Here is a 23,768-nt window from a genome sequence, read left to right as displayed (position 1 = left end):
AGATTATTAAAAGCTGGGTGGGCTCTGCAGTTCTGCAGTACAGGCAGTATAATGTACCTCCCCAAAGGCAGTAACTGTAGACCTGCTTTAGGATGGGAGATGTTATGGCACTGTTTGATATTGCACCAGAGTCCTCGATCTCCTCTATGTGGTTGTGATGTAGACTAAGATGGGTCAAGCAGACCAAGTGAATGAGGGTAGTAAATGGGATGGGAAACAAAAAAAAAAAACAATCCTCAGAGAAACAACAGACACTGAGAACAGCATCCACTATAGTAGAAGTATAAAACATAATCTTTAGTATACAGTAGTAACCAAATTCTACTTTTTGTACATTGCTTTACCTCAAGCATTACTAGATTAAATTATTTTATTTATGGATATGACTGCAAACTTTTAATCTACAGCTTTTCAGCTTTCACAGATGTAATAGTTGTGAAACTTAAGTCTTTTCTTCTTCTTACCATACCTCTGATAAGGCATGCATTCCTGATTCAATACCAGTGGAAAAAATTACTGCAATTAGGTTCAGGATGTATAAGTTCAATAAAATATTAAAATGTTAGAACTTGGTTATCTTACATAGACATTTGGAAACAAATATCTATACTTTGACCAATATGCAAAAGTTTAGATAAATGTCTGAAATCTCCATTTCTAACCGCATAACAAACTGCACTTTTAAATCCGGCATAAAGCTTTAACATTTTCTTGCAGTTCAGTACTCAAACCATCTCTAGAATAAAAACACAGGCTTCCAACACAATCACATCTTTAATATTAAAGAAAAAAAGAGGGAAAATTATGCAATATACGTGAAACCATCCATACAAGTTGGAATCAGCATGAGAGTGTCTTTTCATGCATGACTTCTTCATAGGTTCATAGGTAGTGTATTAGGCTATTGGTCCTAGGGCCTATATAAGCCTAGCCAAACAGTACCCTAGCTTTTGCCAACCAAGAAAATTATTTTCCTGTGCCCCTGTCAAGCAGAGCCACAGAAGTGATCCCCAGGGTGAATTTCCTATCTCCCATCCAATCATCAAGATCTTTCTTGAAGAGTGCTAATGAGGAGCTTTGTTTGATATAGATTATAGTTTGTTCCAGAGTATGGGAAGTCTCTGGGGCAGGAATCTATCCCTCCAGCATGTTCTGTTTATTGTGGTGACAAGGTTTAGGTCCCTAGAGCGTGTAGCTTGGAGGGATTGGGATTTTTTTTACGTGGAGCATGTCCAACAGCTCTGGGTTTGACATAGCTTTGAATGTTAGGCAGAGATCGCCTCTGAGTAGGCGATATGCAACTGAGTAAAGCTGGAGTTTTTTTAGATGGTCTACGTAGGGCATCTGTTTGAGGCTGGTAATCCTCTTTGTAAGGTATTTTTGTGGCCTTTTCAGTTGTTGTAGATGTCTTGTGAGGTACAAACCTTAAGAGTTTTACTTGTTCAGTGCCTGAAATACATGTACCACTTAAATATTATATGCATGTAAATAACTTTGACATTAGTTTTTATGCAGTTTAAAACATTCCATAAAACAGTTATGTTTTATATAATTTTATGTATGTTTTGCATTTTATTAAAATTCTAGGACTCAGTGTGGCTAACTGTTACTATTTATTTTATTTTATTTAACATTTGTTGACTGGGAAAGTCTGACTAGGTTCCACAGAGCCTGTTTTCAGCGGTGGCCCGGGGAGAAATGCTCCAGATGCTTGTCTTTGTAATGTGGGAGGAAACCGGTGTACCCAGAGGAAACCCATGCAAACACAGGGAAAACATGCAAACTCCACACAGAAGGCACCCCAGCCAGGAATCGAACCGGAGAACCTCTTGCTGTGAGGCGACAACATTAACCGCTGCACCACTGCGCCGCCCAATTTCATCATATACAACAGACTTAAAATAATTACAAAAGCTGAATATTATGCAATTACACAAATACTCATAACTCCTAAAATTCCCACCAAAGAATTGCAAAAATGATATAATAGCTTTGTTGATGATAATGCATCTAATTTGGATTGTTGTCTCTTCGTTTTAGGAAAAGAATCACAATTTCCAGAAGGATTACAACTACTTAATTTTAAAATATCTGAATGAAACATAAGATTATATTGCACTTTAGAAATGCTGGCCACTGATTTTAGTGAATGCTTATATTTTATACTGTAGCCATATGTAAATCATTGGGGGATCAGAGAGAACCATTGTTTTATAAATATATCTATCTAGGAATGGAAAACCTGTTCAGCAACTTAAAAAAATTCACTTGGTATATTTTGAACTTAATAGCCTGAACCACTAGTCACTGTAACTTCCTTGTCTGTCCCTTTCATGGCTTTTGTTCTGTATTATACTACTTGTTTATTTGCAGCATCTATATCTATATATATATATATATATATATATATATATATATATATATATATATATATATATATATATATATATATATATATATATATATATCTGTCTGTCTGCCTTTCTATCTAAGATCAACTGACAAAGACTGACACAGTTATGGGACAAGGACCGAGAATCTGTAGTCTGTGGAATGGGATTTATGAAAGTAGGGCCATTAACTGACTGGCTTTTTAGGTTGTAGTGCCAATTAGATGTACTTAGTCTCATCAGTAGAGAGTATGGTGTGAATTAGCATAGGATTGTGAAAAATAGAGAGCCAAGAAGGACTGCAAAAGAAAACCTAAAACTTCTATATGGATTCCTCTGTCATCATTTATTTCCAATGTCTACGCCTTCACACCTAAACCATAGGCAATTGTTTAGATGGGGTCCTTGGCCCTCAGACCCTCCAGTGTGAGAGTTTCCCAGCAATACCCCCTTACTTTACATATTAACTCCACAGTTACACAACTGTGGCCAAAGGGATTTTACAATCACTGTGCTATAGTTAGATAAATATGAGTCAGCTTAGCACAACTTGAGGAGTTATCTCAATGTGTAGTGATACCTCACCTACTTGTCAACAGACTGTGCAGTTGATAGTATATATGGTAACCATAGTTTGATTTGTAATGCTCTAAGACTGAGAGTTGTGCTTCTTTCCATGCCTTAGCTCTCTCCACCTGCTTTGGATCCCTTTCCCAAATAGGCATTTGCGCGAATCAGACAATAATGATATGTAAATGAGTACTGACCGTCAGTCTTATGAATATCTCATTTAAATAAGGCTTCTCTCCCAAGTTTGTGCATTTAATAGTTGCCTTTTTATGCACATCTCCCTCATGCACAGAAGTCTAGTAAACAACAAAGTTGTGCCTTTTCTATCTAATTTACAATGTGCAAAGCTGCTTATAGTAGATACTAGTTTGGCTGCCTCCTGTTGACAAGGTGACATGGACTGTAACCGGAGCATAACAGAGCAGGTATCCACTAATGTTCCATACTTCATGACTCAGGTTGCTGTAGTGGACAGAAAGTAGAGGTGTCCACACAACTCTGTTGATTCCTGTAGCATCCTTGTCAGCATTAATGTCTGGAAGCACTCCTGCCAGAGCTGCTATGGGCAACTGTAATCTGACCACCTTTTGGCCTTACTAAATTAATTAATTAATTAAGTTTATACAAACATTCCTAATGACTAACTGTATCAGGCCTAGAATATAAAGGCCTTTTACTGTGGTAACTAAGAAATCGCTCCTCTTCCTGACCTCTTGTTATGACTTTAAAGGACAGGTCTATGATCTGCAATGCTCAAAAGTTGACAGGTGTGCGTTTTTCATGCCTGCTTTGGACCCCTTCATGCTTCAGATATTACCAATAAATATGAGACTATTGCACAAAGATCTTACTGAACTAAACCCAATAATGCCTTTTCCAAGTAATTTCTTATTATTCTTGGTCTTATCAAATGATTGTAGCCCACTCACACTTTTCACACACTGCTTGAAATGAGTGCAGCTCAGCACAGCCTAAAATGGGTGAATGAGGTCAAATGGTGTAAGATGAGGCTGTTTTTCAAAGTTCTTACTCAAATGAGTGCCAGACGTACTGTCTTTTATGAATCACATCATAGAGCATGGGCCATGCTCTAGGCATCAACGCATTTGGCTCAACATACATATGGCTTTTCTCACATATAACACTGCTTTTACCCCATATTATGCAAATTAAAGCAGAGGTAATCCAGAAAGCTTGAGTCAAGTCTGGTATCCCAGTTGTGACCAAGAACATGAGAACGAACGAGAAATACAGTATAAAAGATTAGTCAAGATAAAATAATTTTAGCTAGCAAATTTAGCAGACTCTCTTTCTCTGATGCCCTCCTTATGGGAAGAATAAAGATGCCGTCACCTTGTTGAACTTTTAAGAAGTTTATTCAGTTCAATAGGTAAATGGACTCATGTTCTTGTTCACCTTGATATCTGCAGCTCACGCAGTTTGCATATTAGCTTTATAGTACATTTAGTCCTTCACAGCAAGTTACTGCACTGAATTTAAACAAAACTTCATCTGTTCACCAGAGATCACTTTTCTAACTACAAAGCTTATAACTAGTAATGGGTCCTTACTGGTTGGTACTTAAGTACTTCTCCTTCCATTTAAAGTTACAAAGCAATAACATGTGGGGCCACTGAGCAAAGGGAAATGCAAACACTGATGGTTTTAGAAGGCCTCAGGACATAATCTAATGTTGACTTGCAGAATTCAAACCACTTCATAATCAATTTCTTTCTTTCAGTGTTTCTGCTTAGAATGGTATGGAAGCAACAACTCTTTTGGAGTTTGGGCTGCATAAAGTAAAGCTTCCAGACAAAGGCACCAACTACAATTGTCATCTTCCTTCTGAAGGAATGCCTTGGTTCATCTAATCGTAAATAAATAAATGTCTATTCATTATTTTTTGTTTTGGTTTAAGATCTGTGCTAGTCAACAGCTCTCTGTGGCAGATACCATGTTTGAATACAATGAGTCACAAAATTGTATCCGATACCAGAGCACACTGGGACAAAATCCAGTGACTAGCTTTGCATTTGTGCCATCAACCCCAAAGCCATATGTCTTGGACAATCAGGTCAAATGAGATCTGAAGCTGTTAAGTGAATGCTTGTTGGTCATGAGTTGGCACACTTGGCAATAATGGTAGCTGGAGAGATCTGACAACCCCAAACATAGTGAAGGTGTATAGGGAACGTACAATAAGTTCATCTCCCACTTCAAAAGAATTTGTCATAAACAGCTGGGAAGTTTGTGGATATTCAGTTTAAATGAAAACTCTGAGGAAAATACAGCTGTATAAGAACTTACCATAACAATAGATGTCCTACTGATCACTGCTGCAATATTCTTAATAGATGAGTTATAGCTCAAGGACATGTGGCCGGGGTATCAATGCTTCACTTTCATATGACATATGTCCAGGTGATGACTTCATATAAATATTATAAATATAAATATTTATAACCTCCGCTTAACGCTTGTATTTACTTGATTGTGCATGACAAGCTATAGTTTTGTGGAGTTGTACTAACAAGAGTTTGTGGCTGAACTACTAGGAAGAGGAACACACCCGCTGGTTTTGGGTGTCAGCAATTGCCTGCATAGGCTCTTTACATTGAGGAGACATCTGAACCTGATTCGTATTGTATTTGGAACTTTATAGTGAACTACTTGGGATTTAAAACCTACTCTGCACATTGCTTCCCACACATTTTCTTTTTTCTTCTTAGCAACAGTACGTTTTGTGGGAAGTGGAATAACACGTGAGCATTTTTTTGGATTTTATTTATTTAAGTGAATTCTTGACTTTATATACATTTTCATGTGTTTTATTATTTGTCCTCCAGATGGTGCTAGACTAGTAAGACTGTCACATGCAGTTTAGAATCCACTCTTTCTGTATCTTGGTAACGAATTGAATTACTGATTTCATTGGTCTATTCAAACAGGAAAAGTTATTTAACTAGGTAACTATGAGGTTTTTGCCCATCTGATTAAGTTCTATGAGACGAAAACGTAAGGGGAAGTGTTTTTATCAGCGTTTATGTTATTTGTGGATGTGTGCTCCTTTTGCTGTATTTGAACATTAAACCACTTGTGTGTTGGAACTGCTGGTCTCCGGTGCCTAATTTTGGATTAAGGTGTAAAACTCTCCTAAGGAAAGGTTTAACCACTGTTCTGGACATATGAGTGGGCTCCAAGGGCGGGCAAGTATTAATGGCCAATAAGTGGGCCTTAAAGGAAGAGTAGGCCACCCTTGAATGTAATAGGTCAAACAAGTATTGGACTACTGTGGTGGTGTCCACTAGAAGGGGTTGGAGCTTATGTTTAAAGCACCAGATGGAAAATCTCTTCCACTTGGCCATATTAAGACTTTCTGCTGTTAGATTTTCTGGATTCTTGTAAAATCTGAAACACCTCTTCAGAAAAATTGTGTATTGTAGGGATTAAAATCCTATTATCCAGAGGGTCAGGCCGCGTGAGTTGAAATTGGGATGAAGGAGTTGCCCTTTCTGTTGGGTGATTAGATTCTGTTTGGCTCCTTAACCAAGCATACTGCCTAATCACTGAACCAGTGACAGTCACCCTGGAAGAGGCATCCACAGCATCTTAATGACATTTTATACTACCCTTGCCTATTTAAGAAACCTGGGCCACTAAAGACTGGAGGAACTGTTTTGTGTCTGGAGTCTGTGGCTCTGGGATGTTCATGCTTAAGTATTATAACACAGAGAGCAAGTATTTGGCTGTTTGATAGTTTGTAACCCTAAAGGCTAAGCTGGAGGAATTATGCACTTTCTTGCCCTACCTGTCCATTGCTCAACCGTCTTTGTCACTGTACAGAACATTAGTGTGAGGAAGTAACTTGGAAGGTTTGTCTGAAGCCAGCGAACCTGCAGCTCAGTCTGCCACAGGATTTTTGTAGAAGTACTTGAGTTCATTAAGCAGTTTATAGAACCTATCTGGTCTTTTTGAAGCAGGGGGCTGAGAGTCTGGTGCTGAGGAACTGGCCTGAAAGGTATCCATGTAAGCCTCAAGCTGAGGGGAGACTGGAGGAGGGTGGGGTTGCCCATCTCCAATAAATTATAGTATTTCTTTTGCACCTGAGACAACTTTCTGGATTGGTCAGATAAAAAGAATCGGTGCACATCACTGTACAACACAAACACTTTAATGAAACAAAAATGATAAAGCAATGGTAAATGCTTTCACTACCATCAAGGTAGATTCATCAGACTAAATTAAAACAATCTTCCCTCCACTATTTAAATGCAAGCCATCCAATCAGGAACCAATAAACAAATCACCTATTACTTAAAGTTTCAATACACCTTATTAAAACATTATTTCTTAGCACATACATAAATAGAATAAATACATATATATCTTAAAAGATACACTTTTTCAACCAAAAATATAAAATAAAATAAACACATATAATAAAATGCAATAATACATCAATGTTTTAGGGGGAGAGATTTCAAGTGGGGTTTCAGGGATACACGCTCATTGATGCCTGGAAACTTATCTGCATCTAACCATATAATCCACTGTTGCTCCCTTCCTTCTGTGAAATTTTTGACATCACCCCCTATAATGTTCATAGCTATAATCTCAAACTAAAAATCTAAAACTATGCTCATCACCCTTGTCTATTACATGTTGCCCCAATGCCCTCTTAGCCCTCTTGTTCCTCACATCCCCTACATGTTCTAAGATACGTTCTTTTCAGGCACCTACTGGTCTTCTCTGCATAGTATACAAAACACACTGAGCAATAAGAAAAATAAGTCACATCTTTTGTATTACAATCAGCATGCAAAGATGTCTCTAATGAATCATCATGTGGATGTTCACAATGATTGCCTGTGTGTATAAACTTACAGGCTTTGCAATGTCTACATGAAAAGGTCCCCTCTCTGTGTGATGGTGGTGTATATCTTTTGCTGGCACTCTTATAGCATAGGTTCATAGGTTGGTACTAGACTATCGGCCCTAAGGCCTATTGAAACCTAGCCATAACAATTCCCTGGAAATTTTTTCCCACAATATTTACTTCTCTGGGCCCCTGTCTAGCAGGGCGACTGACATGATCCCCAGGGTGAATTTCCTATCTCCCATCCAATCATCAAGGTTCCTTTTGAAGAGGGACAATGAGGTGCTCTGCTTGACATGTATGGGCAGTCTATTCCAGAGTATGGGGAGTCTCTGGGTCAGGAACCTATCCCTCCAGCATGTTTTTTTCATTGTGATGATAAGGTTTAGATCCCTGGAGCATGTGGCTCTGAGGGATTGGGATTTCTTTAAGTGGAGCATGTCCAACAGCTCAGGGTTTGACATGACCTTGTATGTTAAGCAGAGATCGCCTCTGAGTAGACGATATGCCACAGTGTATAGGTGGATTTTTTTTTAGACAGTCAGCATATGGCATCTGCTTTAGGCCTGTGATTCTTTTAGTGAGGTATTTCTGTGGCCTTTCCAACTGTTGCAGATGTCTTGTGAGGTACATACCAAATGGGGCATTATACTCTATAATGGGTCTAATGAGGGATGAGTACAGTGGGACAATGACCTCCTTTTTTCTGAATGAAAAGCCCTTAGTGATGAGATGTGCCATGTAGAAGGATTTCCTGACTGTTGTGGCGATGTGGTTATCGAAAGTGAGACCACTGTCCACTTGTGTCCCTAAGTCTCTCATTACACTTTCGATGTTTAGTGTCCTGCCACCTATGTGGTAGTTCATGGGTACATGGTTTTTTCCAAAGGGAATGACTACACATTTCTTGGCATTAAGCTTGAGCCCATGGCTCTGGCACCAGGCATCTGTTTCTGTAAGGCCCTTTTGTAGAATATCCACATCATTTGGGGATTCAATAATGGCTCCCAGTTTGCAGTCATCTGCAAACTTTGTTAGCCAGAGTCCCTTAGTGTTGGCCTGTACTTCAGAGAAGCAGATGCCAAACAAGAGTGGTCCCAGGACCGAACCCTGAGGTACTCCACTTGTCACTTGTTTGGAGCTGGATTTGGAGTTGGCTACTTTTAAAGTCTGGGTTCTGTCAGTAAGCCAGTTGGCAACCCATCGAGTGGTGTAGGGATTTATGCCCAGCTTAGTAAGTTTATCTATGATTCCAGAGTGGGGGATGGTGTTGAAGGCCTTGGCAAAGTCCAGATAGGCTGTGTGGACCTCCTTACCCTCGTCCACAGCTCTGGAGACTGATTCGAAGAAGTCAATCAGATTCAGGAGACAAGATCTGCCCTTCACAAACCCAAACTGGGTGGGGTCCATTGTCTGGAGGTTGCCAATGTCTTTGTTTATAAGTTCCATGATAATGCATTCCATGCCCTTGCAGATCAGGCTTGTCAGACTGATGGGACGGTAGTTCCCGGAATCCAAGTTGGATCCTCCCTTGTGGAGCGAGATAACTGTAGCTGTGTGCCACTCAGTGGCCACAAAGCCTGAGGTGAGGCTATGATTAAACATGACACTTAGGTGGGGTGCCAGTTCATTTTGTAGTTCATGTAGTACACAGCCTGGGATGTTATCTGGTCCCATGGATGCTGCATTCTTAGCTTTGGAGAGTGCTGTTTCTACCTGTGTGGGTGTGATTATCGGAACTTGGATATCTTTTGGTATTGAGATGGGCCCTTTAGGGGGTGAGAGGGGAGTGAAGATGGCACTAAATCGATCTGCCAGGATATTGGCAATTTCCTTGCAATCAGTATATTTAATGCCATTCTGTTGTAGCTCAGAGCAGATCTGAGCATTGCCATTTAGATTCTTGACATAACTATAGAATGCCTTGTGGTGGTCTTTGGAATCTTTAGCAATTTTATTTTCGTAACTAGCTTTTGAGGATTTTATGAGGGATCTCAGCTTCTTACTGAGGCTGGTGAGGGAGTTTTTTTGCATCCTGGGATTTTCCTCTTTTCTGCAACAGTTTCTTCCTTCTGTTGTATAGTTTGTTTATAGCAGGGGACCACCAGATTGGCTTCCTTTTTTTTGGAGAAGAGCATCTTGGTTCTATTTGGGATGGCAAAATACTGTCTCTTTAGTGACTTACTGTTTCTAAAACTGAAATCAGGGTAATTCCCAATCAACCCTCTAAACTTCTCATCCATACTTAATATACCCCAGTTCTTCTTGACAATGTCACATATCTTACTGACATTACTGTAATATGTCAGGGTTAGCCTAGTCGTAGTATTTCTGTGAGACCTCTATCAATGAGAACATTTTCACATTTATCTGAAAAATAGGGGCAACCTCTGGTCCCTCGTTCTTCATGGCTTCAGCAATCAGGGCATCCGCCCTATTCACCTTGTACCCTCTTTGTAAAACACTAGCCCTTAACTCTTGTAATGCTGCCCTCATATCCTCGTTGTTATCATGTAATCTCATTATTCAGATTGTTTGGCCTTTCACAACGTTTTTATAGACATGACGGGGATGCATACTCCCCTTGTTTAAAAAAACATTCCTATTACATGGCTTTTTATACAGAAGTCCTAACATCACCAAATAAACTTTTACTGATTTGAACATCTAAAAATTCCATACCATCAAATGAATAATTATAACTAAATTTTAAAAATGGCATAGTGGTGTGTAAATAGTCTATAAAATGTATGGCCTCTTCAGCAGGTCCATCCACAAGACAAAAATATCATCCACAAACTTCTTACAAGTCAAAATGTATCTACAGAATACATTACTCAGCATAACATTCTCCTGTTCCCATTGTGCTAAGGCCAGGTTGGCGTAGCTGTTCGCACAAGCTGTGCCCATTGCTATACCAACCTTTGTGGATAGAACCTTTCATTGAAAATAAATACATTGTTTTCTAAAATCAATTCTAATAAACTCCACACCAAACTAATACTTTTATTGTCTAAACATGTTTTGCTTGACAGAAAGGTTCTAATGCTCTCTATCCCCCAGTCATTGGGGATAACAGTGAACAAAGAGTTCACATCTAAATTTTGAAAAATCAACTTAGTCTTATCTTGCACTTGCTTCACAATAGGAAATAACTTAGTCAAAAAATCTTTTGTGTCCTTCAGTATTGTAGTAGTGGAATTAACAAAAGGACATCAAATTTTCTCCACATAAAAGGAGAGCGGTTCTGTGGCCCACCCTCTACTGGACACTGTAGGATGCATGGGTGGGTCAACAACTTTATCAACCAGTGTTCTTTTTTCCTATACACCTTTCTGGATTGTCATTCAAAATGTTTCATAATGCTCTGTAAGGTTTCTCTAAAAGAAGGCCTCTTCCTGTGGGGAGTCTGAAGAAAGTGAATCTCCTTCATCTGACAAAATTTGTTCTGGAGTGTGTAACTGGGACAGGTAGTCTAGGGAAAGATCTGAATCCCTATCTGGTTTCTCATCAAAGGAGAAGGAATCTAACATTGGCTTATGTGGTATTTTTTTTGAATTCACAAAGGAAGGGGGCTTCAGAGACACGATTGCCTTGAAAAGCCCCTGAGAAAAATCAAACCATTCTTTTTCCTTGGATATATAAGGGGACATCAAGTGTTTAAGTTTTTGTTTTTTTCTTTTTTGGAGAGATGTCTGCATGAATAAGCTTAGGAGGTTCTGATCCTTGATGCATTTCTATAAAGGTTCCAGGAATCTCTTCCCATACCAGGATCTAAGTGATTTCTTGAAGTCCCTCTGGTACAGTGATTCAAAATTTGTCGAAGGACTCAGTCATCTACAAGGTTCAGGAACCACACCAACCTTTGGTGGGGTGGCAGTAGAGGACTCCTGAGAAGATGATTGGCATATCACAGGTCTGACCACCTCTGTGGGGTATATCTGATTCCAAGACAACAACTGAAGAATCCTTTCAGTCTCTTAGGTTTTTTGCTTAAACTGCAGGCCTATATTCAGGCCATCCAACATAGTGGACTGGGCTAAGACTTTTAGATGGTGGGTATCAAGAAAAGTATTAAGTGCGGACAGCTTAGACTGGAGGGTTTTCAGAATGAATGACTGTCAGTTGGAACAAGATTTACAGTCACATTCAGGGCCTAGACAGAGCAGACAATTTGTACGTCTTTGTACAAAATTTGTCTACCACACTTATACTTACCCCTCCTGACACCTAACAGTTATTAGCAAAACAGACAAGAAATTAGAAGGTTCCCCAATGGGGCACTTATCTGTTCTGACAAGCAAATCTATGGTACCTAGCGACCAAACAATTACAATCCAATGGATGAAAAGACCTGCATTTGGGCTGGTGGCAAGATGGTCTATATCTTGTATGTACATTCACTTATATACTCTGATGCCTATGAGCCAAGGTCATCACCCAGATGTACATCATATGAAGGTAAAGCTTTAGTACCCCAACTAAATGTTAGCAGGCTACAACCCATCTATTAAGAATACTGCAACAGTCAGTCACTCAGTCAGGATATCTACATCATCATCAATCCCCTTTTCTACATGGGGTTGGGGTGTAGTGCTAACGGCCTCATCTCTCGATTCAGTGTCACTCTCCTGCCTTCTTTGACACTCATGCCTGACTGTTGCAGATCTTATCTCACACAAGCTATCCACCTCTTAGATGGACACCCTCATTTCCTATTGCCTTCTTTACCAGACTATCATCTGCTTTTCTCCACGTGTCCAAACCACCGTAATCTGTTCTCTTTGATCTTTTCTGCAACTGGAGCATACCTAGGCTTCTGTTCTTATGTGCTCATTTCTTGGTCTGTCCCACAATGTGCATCCTATCACCTATCTCAGGAACTTTATTTCCATCACCTCCAGTTATCTTATCTGCTCATTCTTTACTGCTCAGGTTTCTGTACCATACAGTAGTACTGGTCACAACATTGTTTTGTACACCTTACTTTTCAGTTTCTTTGGCATTCTTCTGTCATACACTACATCTGACACTCTATGCCAGTTGGCTGCAGCCTCTATCATTCTAGCTTTGACCTCTTTGTTCAGACTTCCCTTCACCTCATCCACCCCTCAAAGATACGTGAAGCTGTTAACCTGTTCCACTATCTTCCCTTCTATCTCAGTTCTCAGCCTCTTCTGATTTCCCTCAAGTGTTGCCATTACTAATGTCTCATCTGTGCTCAGCTTCACCCCATGTGTTTTCAGTTTTGCAATCCATTCTCCTATCCTTTGCTGAGGTCCTTGGTCAGAGTCTGTCTGTAATGTTACACTGTCTGCATATAGCAACTTTGTTGACCTGTACCCTCCAACTTGTTTGCTAATGTAGTCCCTCATCAGTATGAATACCAGTGGGATCAGAGCTGAACCCAGATGCACACCCACTCCCACTGGGAACCCTCTCAGTGAGACCAAACAAATATTTTGGAATTGGACCTTCTGTTTACATTTTTTATGATAATTGTAATGATCAGTACATTGTGATTTTGGTTAGGGTATTCACTTGTATTTAATTCATTTAGAGAGTTTTCTGTGTAGTAGATTTTCCTATTATTTCTTGTACTTGGTGGCTATGGATTTATGGATTTCATTTCTTTGACATAAATCCTTGGAGTCTTATCTAAGATATTAATTTATACTATGCCAACATGTTCAAAACAGCTTATAACAACAATAAGAATGAACTTCTTGCAATGGTAAGAATATAAATAAGACAAGCCTTGGAATTTGCATCCACTTTTGTAATGAAAGAACAAATCATCATCTAGAAATTCACTGCATATTTCTCCGTCGTTATCTACTCCCTGCTTGATGCAAAGTAATGCCTTTGCCACTCAGTAAAAAACAGTCTTTTTTTCTAATCATCTCACTTTTAGTCTGTACATTCACTTAACCAATGTAGGTCAGTCTTCCCTCTCATTCTTAACCCAGTTCATTAAATGTCTCAGCAATCCCTCATAAAGGATCTTTTGCCCTTCTACTACCTCATATTTTCTCCTTGTTACTCCTAGCTCATTATCCTAGCATTGTCTATTAGTTGGTATCAATATTATATTTCAGAGGTAGTATGAGCACAGTAAAAACTTATTTGCAGTTTTTTAACTTCTACCTAAGGGGTTTCTATTGGTAATACATCTTCCTTCCACCTTTTCATTATTTTATCTATAAAACAGACAGTGAAGAGGATATTGTTTATGCCAGGAATAGCAATTAAGGCCGGAAATAATTACTAGGTGGAAATGATCGCACAAGTTGTTTTATACACCTAGCCAGGTTCGTGAAAATATTTCTGGGCAACTTTCCCTATTTTGGAGGAACTTTCTTAATTTCAGGTCTGATTTATTCCTGCAGGATGTTCTTGTTTTGGAGATATATCTCTGTTTTCAGGCTTAATTTACCCCTTCATACAGTTTTCTGAATCATCCTCATCACACATGATTTGTGAAGCTGTCTTAATACACAGTAGAGCAAGCTACATGACCAACATGCATGCAACACCAATAACTTAAAGAAGGGGGATGCACATGTTACATCTTCCATTTTGAAAAGCAAAAATAAATGAACTTGTGTAGTACAATTTTCCAATACAGTTCATTAATGTCTTCAGATTTTACTCAGTCATTTTGATACCGTAATTGTATTTTCCATCAAGTTTTGTCACTCTCTGTTTTTTAAACGTGTTTCGGAGTAGCAGCCCATATTCCTACTGGAAGTGGAAAGAGCTATGGGCTATTTAGCTTTCAAATTGTATGCTAATTAAATGCCCAGATATGTTGACTGGATGTACCTAATTTTCAATTGCCTTTCTTCCTTCTTGCATTGTTTGCAGATTCAGAGGTATGTTCCCGGGGGTCAACCATAAATGCTGGAGATGTCAAAATGGAACCAGCAAAAGACAGGATCCTACATTCTGGAGCTGTAGTAAGTTAAAAAAAATTTAGACTAACTTAGAGATCCTATTGTGGAAGTCAGTAGGACAGAACATAATATTAACCAGGGAACTTTATTACACCAGTACAAGAGAGGTGAAAACTTGTGGAGGCACTGGACTAGCTACTTTAGGTGATAGTGCTATTAACTGAAAAAGTAATTATTTAAAACAGTAAAAAAACAAAGTTGCCAACAATAAGACAACTGATAAAATTTGTAGACAACCTTAGAAGGGAGCAATAGAGGACCCAGCTAGGAAAAATGCAGTCAGCCAGTGAGAACACAGCAATGGTGGTACCAGTTTGGCTGCACAAATTAGAAAGAATAAATGTAAACAATGAATTGGAATGCAAATAGTAGACAATCCCCCTCTAACTACATGAAAGATGTGGTACAATTAGTAGTGCACAAGCTAGTGTCCCCCTTAAGAAGATCTTGGGCCAGGGACTGGTCTATTAAATAGCAGCGATTCCAAGGATAAGAAGTTGATAAAACAGTTTATAAGTAATAGTACAAAGTAAGCATGGTTTGTAACAATGACAACTGCTCAAACACTATACTTACTGAATATAATGAATGGAGTTTATCATAATGTAAGTGTTAATAGTTTTAAAATGTTAATAAACTTGGAAAATGTGAAAAATAAAAACCTCAAAGCACATTCCATAAAAGCACACTTTTAAATAGATTAACAGGCCACGAGACCTTGACTTCATTCTTTTTTTTATTACTACTGTTATTATTAGTCATAACAAAGGCCTATAGAAACCTTAACACCAATTATTAGTCATAACAAAAGCCTATAGAAACCTTAACACCAATTATTAGTCAGAACAAAGGCCTATAGAAACCTTAACACAACAAAGGCCTATAGAAACCTTGACAGCAATTATTAGTCATAACAAAGGCCTATAGAAACCTTAACACCAATTATTAGTCATAACAAAGGCCTATAGAAACCTTAACACCAATTATTAGTCATAACAAAGGCCTATAGAAACCTTAACACCAATTATTAGTCATAATGAAGGCCTATACAGACCTTATCACCAAGTCACTCCACAATAGTATCTAATCTACACTCTTAATAGAATTTTGCCTTCATTAACCTGTATGTGTAGTTGCCCATCAAACCATTTTTCTTTTTACTATGTACACTCTGAAAGTGAGTATGTGTTACACAATCCAGTCAGGAAACATCCTTAACCAGTACATTAGTTAAAACTTTATTGGCAATGTCTCTGAAATGTTTTCATATTCCTTTTTTGAACAGATACTCTGTTTTCCCCTTGCAAAAGTTGTTATACTTCCATATTGCTTCATAAACTAAGTAGAGTGCACTACAGTTATAAAAGTACTCTATCCTGTATTTTTTTGACATTTGCTTGAAGAAACTACTATTGCAAAATATGACTGATTTTGAAAAAAAAGGAAAATCAAATATTCTTAGTTGTGAAAAAGTAGCAAGGGGTTATATAAAATAAATCTTATTAGACATATTGTAAAAATTAAACAATGCTGACAACAGAACCAAAAATGGTAAAAGATATTTGCAGTATGAAATCATCCAATAATAATAAAAAAATATTTGCTAGCATTTCATTGACAATAGGCAACAAAGAGTTCAGAAATGGAGTAGAAAGCAATCTTTTTACAACAGACTGAAAAACAGGCCAAGACAGCAGTGAAATCTTACAAAAGTACCACATCATAAGCCCTATAGTCTGTGAAAGGATGACAAATATTCACCTCATCTACACTAGCAATACCAGTCCTACCAGACTGTCATAATTAAGACTGCCTTACCCACACGTGAGTATAGTTTTAGTGAGTGTCTTTTCATTGCATTCTCTTCATTGCAAATGGCTGAAATTTAATGCATTTCTATTGTTCACAGATATTTTGATGTTTGTGCAAACCACTGTGCACTGTTGATGGGATTTTCAGTTTTTACCACTGATGTGTAAACTTGAAGCTGATATATCTAATTTGAAGGGTGTGGAGGCTTGCCTCCCTTCCAATACCGAGTACAGGGATCATGCCATTCAAATATTACTAAGCTGATTTTTCTTAATTATTTTAAAAAAGACCTTGACTGTACTAGTTATTAACTTATTTATTTATATTTGTTTACTTGGATATTGCAGTGATCTCAATGGACCACCTGTAGCCATTGTCTGGGTGAATAGAATCATGTAAGAAATGTACCTGTTGGCATTTCTTTCTCCTCTTTACTTTAGTTCTTCCTTAAGTAATTAGTTCAACTGGTATAAAAAGTTATTGTATTTAAATCTTGAAATATTAGGAAATTACAATTATTACAACATACCTTACAATATTTATAACCATAGCCTGAGCTCTCCATATTTTTATGGAATCATCTTTCCCCTACTCTCAGTCCCTCCAGTCCATGAAATCCGCCTAGCTGTACCTAATTAGCTTACTTGCTCCTCCCAAGGGTAACAGCCAGGCACTCCTAGATGGGGAAAGAGCCCTTCAGCCCAAAATTTCCCATCCAGAGAGCCTTATTATCCCATTTTTTTCCATGGGACATAAAAGTTGGACAGTTGGGAAGTAGGAAGCCAATCTGTAGACTACCATAATTTCCATTTTCATGGGTGGCCTGTGGGAACCATACTTGCCGCTTCTCAAAGACCAGCATGCTGTGCTACCACACATGCATTTATGGTAAAGCATTACTGATGCAGAGTGGGTTGATGCAGTTTCTTGTAGTGAATACCACTCATCCACACATCCACTGACAGGTGTCATCAATAGGGGAAACTCAACCAAAATCTTGTTTTTAATATTAAGAGGAGTATATAATTTTAAAATTATGAATTTTTCATTTTCATAGTTAGACTCAACTAATACTTGCATGTTTTACTCTTAAATGGGATTTCATATTACATTTCACCCTTATCAATGTAATCAAACCAGCAATGACCTTGCCATTTTTACCATTTTTTTCTCTTCAAATTGAAAACGAGTTCATCACTTTATATTTTTTAATGTTCATTCATTACTCAATTATATTGAATTATTTTCTTCAGTCAGTTTACCTATGACGTTGTATGCAATTTAATGTCTTGAATATTTTCAACATTTCTTTCAGTGTCTGAATCTAATTTATGCTTACACCATGTTAGTCTAACTGGCTCATTTTTTTCTACATACTTAATCTCAGATGGCTATTTAATAGACCAGTCCCGGGCCTAAGTTCCTCTTCATCTTATCTTGTTTGTCTCTTAATAATGATTTCAAAAATGAGCTTTATGTTTCCATGAGGTTTCCTTAGATCATACAGTTAGATTAACATGTCCTCTTCATTTTATGAAACAAGATAAGTCACAGACTTAAACTCTTCACTTCAGTTATCTTCAGTGTAATTGTTATTTCATATTAGTTCATTAAAAATAAACACCTATTTCCATGACTAGCAACTGACTTAGCTGTATCATTCCTTCATTGTCAACTCTCAATCTCTCTTCTTCATTTATAAAAGTTACCTCCCATTTATAACAAACAAGGCATGGCTAGTTGTCATTTGTATTCACTGCAAGTTAACAGTTTATAAGATAATTTTACACTGTGAGGTACTTTGAATAAATAATTTCTTTCTGCTATATCTAGTCATACAATAATATTACAGAAGGAAATTAACCAAATTTTTAATCAATAAATACTTATTCTATAAACATGTAATTTTGAACAAATATCACTTTAGGGAGATGGGAAATATCTTTACAGTCAAACTTGTTTTCCCACCATAGTGATTTTTATTCTTTTGGTTTTTATCTCTTACATCCAGTTAGCTTAATTATTTACATCATTTTCTATAATAAATGTAAAAAAATGTAGTTGCCCATGGAGTAAATGCTCCTTGCACTACACACAAACCAATAAGATATATGAAGCAAAAACACAGGTGCTGGAGCGAAACAAAGCTGCAGTTCTGTAAAGTCATTCAATAATCCACAAAACGAAGCATCCAAATCCACAGTAGAAAGATCTTTTATTCATGAGACCAACAAAACATGGGTAAGCGCTTTCACCCTAAAAGGGCTTCCTCAGACCATAAAAACAAGATCATTCTTTCACTTTATAAAGGAAAAAAGGCAGCAAACCCAGCCCTACTAAACATGTAAAATCAATTAACACTTATTAAAACAATTAATCAAATACATCAACATCAAAGATATATAAAATCAACATGTATAAATACAAACATCAGATGTATAAATAGCTGACAACAATATAAATTCATATAACTAGCAACAATAAAATACAATGCATTCTTAGATATTGAGACATATACCAAAGTACATGTCTCCCTGTCTGATACGTATAATAAAAACATTGTATCTGATAGAACCCTATATAGATTATTTAAAATAACAGATCTACATTACTACGACTGTTGTCATGAAATGGGGTGTAATATTCATCTAAGCCCTCCTGACATCAGGAAAGGCTTCAAGGACATCTTGCCATTGAGTCTTGGATATAGATCAGCCCTCAACCTGATAAGCCATTTCGCTTCATGTGTCTTTGTCCAATTCCTCACATCTCCACCTCTAGGGCTAACTGAGATAGACTCTATAACCCTAAACAGGAAGATGCGAGTCTCATCTGTGTCTCTAACATGTTTAGAGAGGGCATTAACCACTGATTCTATCCTAATCTGATATAGGTGTTCTGTAACCCTATCCCTTAGTTTCCTGTCAGTCTTACCAACGTAGAATGCCTTACATACAACACAGGATGCGAGATAAACTACATGTTCAGACATACAGTCGGCATATACTTTGATGATATACCTCATACCACTCTTTGGATGTATAAACGGGGTATTAGAATCAATGCTGTCACAAAAGTTACACTGATTACATGGAAAGGTTCCAACCATTTCCTGGGGGTTATGTCTAAATCCAGGATGAAAAAATAACTTCTTCAAATTGGGCTTGTTCTTGTAAACAAACTGTGAGGTGTCTCCTATAATGTCTTTGATATTAGGATCCACCAATAATACTTACCAGTGAGTTATAATTATATCTTTAATAATCCCCATATCTTGTGTGTAAAGAAGTGTTATTGGGATTTTCCTCATGGTTCTGCTTACTCTCATGCCTCACAACATTTGTGGAGTCTGAGAAATACGGAATTGCTCTGCCAGTCCTCAGAACAGATAGATCATTCAGGCCTTTCTCTATATCAGCTTTTCTATAAGCTCTGGCCTCAAACCTACTACATAGATCACTTAATTCTTTGTCCAGACCTTCCTGTGAGGGCGTATAATGGGATATCCTCATAACCTGACCTCTCACAATATTCCCAAAGATATAACCCGGATGCATACTATGTATATGTAGAAGGGCATTCTGATGGCAGGGCTTCCTGTATACCTCCGTGTTAAGCATGCCATTACCGAACCTCTCAATATATATATATATATATATATATATATATATATATATATATATATATATATATATCTCAAGGAAGGGAATCTAAGTATCTGAAAAATAATGGCTAAACTTCAGAAATGATGAGTCCATTCATTTTATTAATGAACCAAACAAGTTCATCTTCTCCCCCTTTCCAGATGAAAAACAAATCATCCACAAAACGTCTGTAAACAGAACATTACATGGGAATTCCTCTAATTTAAATAAAATTCCATCTCCCAAGCAGCCATAAAAAGGTTGGTGTAGCTATCGGCACACAAGGTGCCGATAGCTACGCCATCCCTCTGTAGAGAACACTGTGAATCAAAAGAGAAAATATTATTCTCATGTACCACGTCCAAGAACAAGACTAGTAAATTTCTAACTGAATCAGTGAGGTCAGTGTGACGCTTCAAATAGTCATACACCCTCTGTACCCCTTCATCATTAGGGATCACTGTAAAAAGTGAGTGAACATCCATGGTGACCATTAAAAACTGAGAATCAAGAGGTACATCCTTCATACAGCTGTGCAAATCCAATAAAACCTGCTTAGAGTCCCTTAGAACATAACTGTTGGCATCCACAACTGGGCGTAAAAACCTCTCCACATAGATGGAGAATGGTTTGGTAGACCACCCTCTCCCTGCAACTATGGGTCTCATAGGAGATCTACCATCCTTGTGTATTTCAGGAAGACCATTAATCACAGGTATAAGGGGGTCAGTAATTAACAGATATTCATAGAGTTCTTTAGTTATGGCATGACTCTTGTACAAGTCCTCCAACATCTCATAAATCCTGTGCGTGTGTGTGCCCGTATTGTATCTTTCTCTATTGCTTTATAAAATGTCTCATCAGCCAACATCTGTTTCATCACCTGATTATAAAATTCAAAATCCATAACTACCAGGCTCCCTCCTTTATCGGCGGGCCTGACAGCTATGGAGAGATCATTTCTAAGCTCACCCAAAGCTCTCCTCTTTCCAAAGGTCAAGTTATCTCTAGCTCTATGCTGTTTCTTCCCTAGGTTCATATTATAAAGATCATTCTCTACTAATTTACTAAAAGCTGCCACTAGAGGCGGTATCCCTGGGACATACAAACTAGGTTTCTTAAACCTTTTTATTTTCTATAACAGTTCTAATTTACTTTTCTCATTTTCCCTCATTCTCAGTACTAAGATGTCTTTTATTTCACCTATCATCACAATCATTCCACAGCCATATTTCCATAACTCCACCCTATCATTTGCCTTCTTTGCTTGTGCCTCATTTTCTCTGTCTTTCAACCCATTTCCAATAACTTATTCAATCCATTCCATTCCATTATTTTGATCAATACAATGCACTCTTGCACTGTTCTCTAATGCTTTCCATTGCTACACATTACATTTCCACCTTAACACCATTCTTATACCCATTTAAAAATACTACTGTTAGTCCCTTATCCTCTCCGAAGCATAGTCCAGGTTACTCAAAAATCTTACCTAGATTACTTACTACCACTGTCAACAGCCCTAAAATAAAATTAATGTGTAACAGTTCAAAATCCCTCTCCTTCAAATTTCATGTCTACCTAAAAAAACTATTATCTATATCAAATAATTCTCAATGCATTTCACTCTTATACCCCCCTTTCTGGAGATGCACATCATAACCCTGGTTCTCCTACCCTAGTAACCTTCTCTACTTCCAAAAAACACTTAATTTAACTATCATAAATTTTTGTTGCATCTGTAATAAAATAACAGCTTTTCATGCTTGGATTGCACAACAAAATCCAGATGTTTTTGCAGCCACAAAAACTTGGATAAAACCAAATGTAAAAGATTTTGAAGATCTGTTATCCAGGCAGATAGAACATGTAAAATTGTGGTGGTATTGTCCTACACTATCCTAAACATTTTAATTTCACTTTTTACTATAACACCTACTTTTGGAACTGCCGAAATACTCATTACATTCCTTTATATTAATGCCTCAAAAAGTCTATGCATGGCTGTAACAAATTCCTCCAGGCCAAAATACCCAAATATTAGAGGGTATACTAACATGGATATCCTCGGTTCCTAACGAAACAATTATCTTAGGAGATGTAAATATAAAATGGGAAAAATTAACATAAGATTCCCCAATATGCAGTATCAATATTTATGGTTTCTACAAACTTCTATCACCACCAACTAGATATGACAAAAAACTCATGCATGGAACTAAACTAGGTTGGATTTTCTTTTCTGACCTAAGCAAATTTCCCATTTGCCAAAATTTCCCAGTGCTATTCAGAGTGGTGATAACCGTGCACTGCTGCTAGGCTTTGTTTGTGCTACAGAAGTCAACCCAAGTTAATTTTTTTAACTTTTTTCCTTAGGTAGTGAACCACGTTTGTGTGCTGCAAAACAGATCACAAATGTAAAAGGCATTATAAAAAATATGAGAGAGACAAAAGCTAGCAGTAAAATTAATTCAGTCAATGGTTATATCTAGCAATTACCAAAGCATATTTTCAGATCTCTTTGCAACATTACAAATGTACTTTGTGGAACACATTATCAAATAAATAATGTGAAAGTGGAGAGACAACAGCTCACATGCTGTCAGCAATATGGAGAATATTTCAGTTTTACACAACACAGTGATCTTATAAAATGTGTGTAAATATGTATGCAGAACACCCTGTGTAACATTAATAATTAACTGGATTTGAACTCTGCATCACCTGTTTTATTTCTCTCAATACACTTTCCTTATACCTTGTGCCACAGGGATAGTTATCTGAGAGGGAGGACTTATTCACTAAGTACTATCCAGTGTGCTGATGTCTGCACACCACCATTATGCTTGTTTGCACTACAGAAGGCAGCCCAAGTTAAATGCTTCACTTTTTTCCTTAGGCATTGAACCATGTTTGTGTGTTACAAAGCAGAGAGCAAATGCGAAAGACATTAGAAAAAATAAAATAAAAAAGTAACAGAAAAAAGCTGAAAGGAAAACTTAAATCGAGCATAGGGTATACCCAGCAATGGCCAGAGAAACAAAGTGCTTTACAGTGTCACATTCATCCATCTCACATCTCCTTGACACATCTGAACTTTAATTTCTGGCACACATTATCAGGACTTCAGGTAATGGCAAATAATGTTAAATGGGACATACAATAGCTCACATGTTGTTAGCAATACTAGCACTAGATAACTTTTATACAGCAACACAATAATACCACATCATGTGTGTAAATATGTATTCAGACCACCGCCCTCTCTTTAAAATGATTACTTTACTAGAATAAAGCCTGGCCTCAGCTGTTTTGTTTCTCTAATTCTAGTTCTTTGCATTTACACCTTGTACCACAGAGAAAGTTACCTAATTGGTACATTTTCTTCACTGAGTACTATGCAGAGTGCTAACATCCATGCACCACCACTAGGTTCGTTTGTTCTACAGGAGGCAGCCTAAATTAAATTTTGACTTTTTTTCCTTAGGCGTTGAGAATTGTAATTCACTGCTGGGGACTG

The 23,768-nt window shown here is 37.5% G+C and overlaps 1 protein-coding gene across 1 annotated transcript in view; it reads right to left on the bottom strand.

The window, feature by feature from the left end:
* ANO9 (anoctamin 9) overlaps positions 1-23,768 on the bottom strand; it is a 567,237-nt gene that overhangs the window by 128,618 nt on the left and 414,851 nt on the right. The gene's annotated exons all lie outside the window — the stretch shown is intronic.

The sequence above is a fragment of the Protopterus annectens genome, chromosome 9.part0, assembly GCF_019279795.1.
Source record: "Protopterus annectens isolate FY-2018-M chromosome 9.part0, PAN1.0, whole genome shotgun sequence".
In the NCBI taxonomy this organism is placed as follows: Eukaryota; Metazoa; Chordata; order Ceratodontiformes; family Protopteridae; genus Protopterus; species Protopterus annectens.
Note: the sequence above shows the minus strand (reverse complement) of the source record. Positions and strands in the feature narration are given on the sequence as shown.